Source organism: Dryobates pubescens, chromosome 29 (genome assembly GCF_014839835.1).
Source record: "Dryobates pubescens isolate bDryPub1 chromosome 29, bDryPub1.pri, whole genome shotgun sequence".
Lineage (NCBI taxonomy): Eukaryota > Metazoa > Chordata > Aves > Piciformes > Picidae > Dryobates > Dryobates pubescens.
In genome coordinates, this window is record NC_071640.1 from 12,544,401 (window position 1) to 12,549,263 (window position 4,863).

The following is a 4,863-nucleotide window of genomic DNA, read 5'->3' on the forward strand; positions in this document are numbered from 1 at the left end:
TCCCAGCACCTTGGGTTACAACAACAACAGCCTGGGCTGCTTGCTTAGGTTGCAGATTAATGGGAGTCCTGCTGCCTTCTGTTTCTTTACCCTCACTGTGATGTGTACAGAAGGAAGGAGGAAATACCAGCAGGTCACTACTCATGTGGAGCAAAGACATCAACCCCCCCAAAGCTGTAACAGCTCTGGGAAAACAGAGAGCTTCAAGGGAACAGGCTGGAGAGAGGGGAGCAAGGCACATTGTCCCTCCTGGCACCCAGTGTCCACCTCCACCAGGCAAAAAAGGGTTTAGGCTTTTGAGACTTCTTTTCCCCACATGGAAAAGGCCTTTTCACAATTGGCCAGGACTTGGGGGTGCTGGTTGGCAGCAGAGGATGAGGTAGCAGTGTACTCAGGGGGTCAAGAAGAGCACCAGCAGCCTGGCCTGGATCAGCAATGGGGTGGCCAGCAGGGAGGTAGGGAAGCGGTCATGCCCCTGTGCTGGGCACTGCTGAGGCCACAGCTTGAACCCTGGGGTCAGTTTTGGGCCTCTCACTCCAAGAAGGACATTGAGGGACTGGAGCAGGTCCAGAGAAGGGCAACAAAGCTGGGGAAGGGTCTGGAGCACAGGGCTGGGGAGGAGCAGCTGAGGGAGCTGGGGGTGTTCAGTCTGGAGTGGAGGAGGCTGAGGGAGATCTCATTGCTCTCTGCAGCTCCCTGAGAGGAGGCTGCAGCCAGGCAGGGGTTGGTCTCTTCTCCTTAGCCTCAGGTGATATGAGAGGCAATGGCCTGGAATTGTGCCAGGGCAGGGTTAGGATGGAGATGAGGGAAATATTCTTTGCTGCAAGAGTGGTCAGGGATAGGCACAGGCTGCCCAGGGAGGTGATGGAGTCCCCATGCCTGGAGGTGTGCCAGAAACCTGTGGCCATGGCACTTGTGGCCATGGTTTGGTGCCCATGGTGGGGGTGGGTTGCTGGTTGGCCTGGATTTGCTTAGAGGCCTTCTCCAACCCAAACAATTCCATGATTCTATGATTCTGTGTCCTTTTAGATCGCTGGTTTGGACTGTTCTGATGGAGCAAAGTCAAAGTCTATGTGAAATAGGAGCAAAGCAGTGGGAGCTGTGCTGAGGCAGAGTGTGGCAGCTCATCAGCCTGCAGTGCAGCTCCCTCACCTCAGGATGTGCAGTGGGTCCATTCCTAGCTTTTTGCCTCTTGCCTTAACAATGCTCACTTCCCATCCCTCCCAGCAGAACTCTGAAGGCAAACAATGTTCCTACTCCTCCATGAGCCATGGGTGCTGCTTTTAAAGCCAGCTCTGCAGTTATGCATCAGTAAGCTTGCAGATGACAGCAAGCTGGGGGCAGGAGTTGATCTGTTAGAGGGTTGGAGAGGCTCTGCAGAGGGACCTGGACAGGCTGGACAGATGGGCAGAGGCCAAGGGCAGGAGACTGAACACATCCAAGTGCCAGGGGCTGCACTTTGGCCACAGCAACCCCAGGCAGTGCTACAGGCTGGGGGCAGAGTGGCTGAGAGCAGCCAGGTGGAGAGGGACCTGGGGGTAGTGGTGGACAGCAGATGAACAGGAGCCAGCAGTGTGCCCACGGGGGCAAGAAGGCCAATGGCATCCTGGCCTGCATCAGGAACAGTGTGGCCAGCAGGAGCAGGGAAGTCCTTGTGCCCTGTGCTCAGCACTGCTTAGGCCACACCTGGAGTCCTGTGTCCAGCTCTGGGCTCCTCAGGTTAGGAAAGAGGTTGAGATGCTGGAAGGTGTCCAGAGAAGGGCAACAAAGCTGGGGAGGGGTCTGGGGCACAGCCCTGGGAGGAGAGGCTGAGGGAGCTGGGGTTGCTTAGCCTGCAGAAGAGGAGGCTCAGGGGAGACCTTCTTGCTCTCTGCAACTCCCTGCAGGGAGGTTGTAGCCAGGTGGGGGTTGGGCTCTTCTGCCAGGCACCCAGCCCCAGAACAAGAGGACACAGTCTCAAGCTGTGCCAGGGGAGGTTCAAGCTGGAGGTGAAGATAAAGCTCTTCCCAGCAAGAGAGATTGGCCATGGGAATGTGCTGCCCAGGGAGGTGGTGGAGTCCTCATCCCTGGAGGTGTTCAAGCAGAGCCTGGCTGAGGCACTTGGTGCCCTGGCTTAGTTGATCAGATGGTGCTGGGTGATAGGTTGGACTTGATGGTCTCAAAGGTCTTTTCCAACCTGGTTCATTCTATTCTATTCTACTGAGCTCTGGAGGCACAATTTGATTATCCTGCTGAAGAATGAGGAGGTAAAGCAGCCCTGACTGCAAACACCCAGCAGCCATTCCAGATGTGCTCAGCAGTGAGCTTCACCACCTCTGGGGGGTTCAGAAGACTTTACACTCCCCTTGGGTATTTCCTGTCTCCCCCTGCTATGCTTTTAAAATACCTTGAGGTGTTCTTCTGAGGGTTTAATCCTGAGCATTGCTGTGTCTCTGTGTTTCTCCTTGCTTGATGCAGGTGCTGTAGGGTGCTTGCTGCAGGTGCTGTAGGGTGCTTGGTGCAGGTGCTGCAGGATGCTTGCATCTCATGCAGGCTGGGATGGATGCTCCCCAAAAATGACATCAGGAAGATTTGGGCAATAAAGAAGAAAGATACAGCTCAGAAGTCAGTGCTGGCCCTTTGAGGGTTTAATCCTGACCATTGCCACCACTGTGTGTTTCTACTTGCCTGGTGCTTGGTGCAGGTGCTGCAGGGTGCTTGCATTTCATACAGACTGGGATGGATGCTCCCCAAAATTGACACCAGCAGGGTTTGGGCAATAAAGGTGAAAGACAAAGCTCAGAGGTCAGTGCAGGTCACCATGAGGTTTTAATCCTGAACTATGCTATCTCTGTGTGTTTCTACTTGCCTGGTGCTTGGTGCAGGTGCTGCAGGGTGCTTGCATTTCATACAGACTGGGATGGATGCTCCCCAAAATTGACATCAGCAGGGTTTGGGCAATAAAGGAGAAAGACAAAGCTCAGAGGTCAGTGCAGGTCACCATGAGGTTTTAATCCTGAACTATGCTATCTCTGTGTGTTTCTCCTTGCCTGGTGCTTGGTGCAGGTGCTGTAGGGTGCTTGGTGCAGGTGCTGCAGGCTGCTTGCATTTCATGCAGACTGGGATGGATGCTCCCAAAATGACATCAGCAGGGTTTGGGCAATAAAGGTGAAAGATAGAGCTCAGAGGTCAGTGCAGGTCACCTTGAGGGTTTAATCCTGAACTATGCTATCTCTGTGTGTTTCTCCTTGCCTGGTGCTTGGTGCAGGTGCTGCAGGATGCTTGCATCTCATGCAGACTGGGATGGTTGCTCCCCAAAATTACATCAGGAAGGTTTAGGCAATAAAGGTGAAAGAGCTCAGAAGTCAGTGCAGGCCCTTTGAGGGTTTAATCCTGACCATTGCCATCACTGTGTGTTTCTCCTTGCCTGGTGCTTGGTGCAGGTGCTGCAGGCTGCTTGCATGTCATGCAGGCTGGGATGGATGCTCCCCAAAATGACATCAGCAAGGTTTGGGCAACAAAGGAGAGAGATAGAGCTCAGAGGTCAGTGTAGGCCCTTTGAGGGTTTAATCCTGAGCATTGCCATCTCTGTGTGTTTCTCCTTGCCTGGTGCTTGGTGCAGGTGCTGCAGGGTGCTTGGTGCAGGTGCTGCAGGGTGCTTGCATTTCATGCAGGCTGGGATGGATGCTCCCAAAATGACATCAGCAGGGTCTGGGCACTAAACGAGAAAGTTAAAGCTGGGAGATGATTACAAAGGGCACACAGCCCCCAGGCTCCAGTGAGATTTGAACTCACGACCCCTGGTTTACTAGACCAGTGCTCTAACCCCTGAGCTATGGAGCCTCTGAGCCTGGCTGCTTTTTGCTCCGCAAACATTTCCTAGAAGCCTTTGCTGTGTTACTCCTGAGGCAGGAGCTGCACTGCCAGGCAGCGCTGCCCGCAGCAGCTTCTCAGCTGCTTCCAAACGGCACCAACCCAAACAGCAGAGGCACAGAACTAGCACCACACCAGGCCAGCCCAAAGCCGGGTTTGAGCCTCCTTCAGCTCATCCCTGCAAAGAGATCATGTTCAAGGTCTCCTCTTTCCCCAGCCAAGCAGCTTGGGAAGCTTCCAAAGCTGCAGCAATGACGTTTTGCCTCTTCCTAGTGGCTGCACCAACCTAGAGAAGAAGAAAGGTAAGCTTCTAAAAAGCCCCAAACAAACCTCTTCATAGCCCACTGGTTGCATCTGAAAGTCATAGAATCATAGAATCAATAAGGTTGGAGAGACCTCAGAGATCATAAGTCCAACCTGGCACCCAGCACCTCCTGACTAGTAAACCATGGCTCCAAGTGCCACATCCACTCCCTTCTTGAAGATGTTGAGCTGCTGGAAGGTGTCCAGAGAAGGGCAACAAAGCTGGGGAGGGGTCTGGAGCACAGCCCTGGGAGGAGAGGCTGAGGGAGCTGAGGTTGCTTAGCCTGCAGAAGAGGAGGCTCAGGGGAGACCTTCTTGCTCTCTGCAACTCCCTGCAGGGAGGTTGGAGCCAGGTGGGGGTTGGTCTCCCAGGCAAGCAGCACCAGAACAAGAGGACACAGTCTCAAGCTATGCCAGGGGAGGTTCAAGCTGGAGGTGAAGATAAAGTTCTTCCCAGCAAGAGAGATTGGCCATGGGAATGTGCTGCCCAGGGAGGTGGTGGAGTCCCCATCCCTGGAGGTGTTTAGGCAGAGCCTGGCTGAGGCCCTTGGTGCCATGGTTGAGTTGATCAGATGGTGCTGGGTGAGAGGTTGGACTGGATGGTCTCAAAGGTCTTTTCCAACCTGGTTAATTCTATTCTATTCTATTCTATTCTATTCTAAGAGGAGGCTGAGAGGAGATCTCATTGCTCTCTGCAACTCCTTGAAA

The 4,863-nt window shown here is 53.8% G+C and overlaps 1 non-coding gene across 1 annotated transcript; it reads right to left on the reverse strand.

Annotated features, from left to right (window-relative positions):
* Nucleotides 1–3,749: 3,749 nt before the first annotated feature.
* On the reverse strand, nt 3,750–3,822 carry TRNAT-AGU (transfer RNA threonine (anticodon AGU)). The gene has a single exon. It is a non-coding gene; the product is annotated as a tRNA-Thr (tRNA).
* Between the last annotated feature and the right edge of the window lie 1,041 nt (nt 3,823–4,863).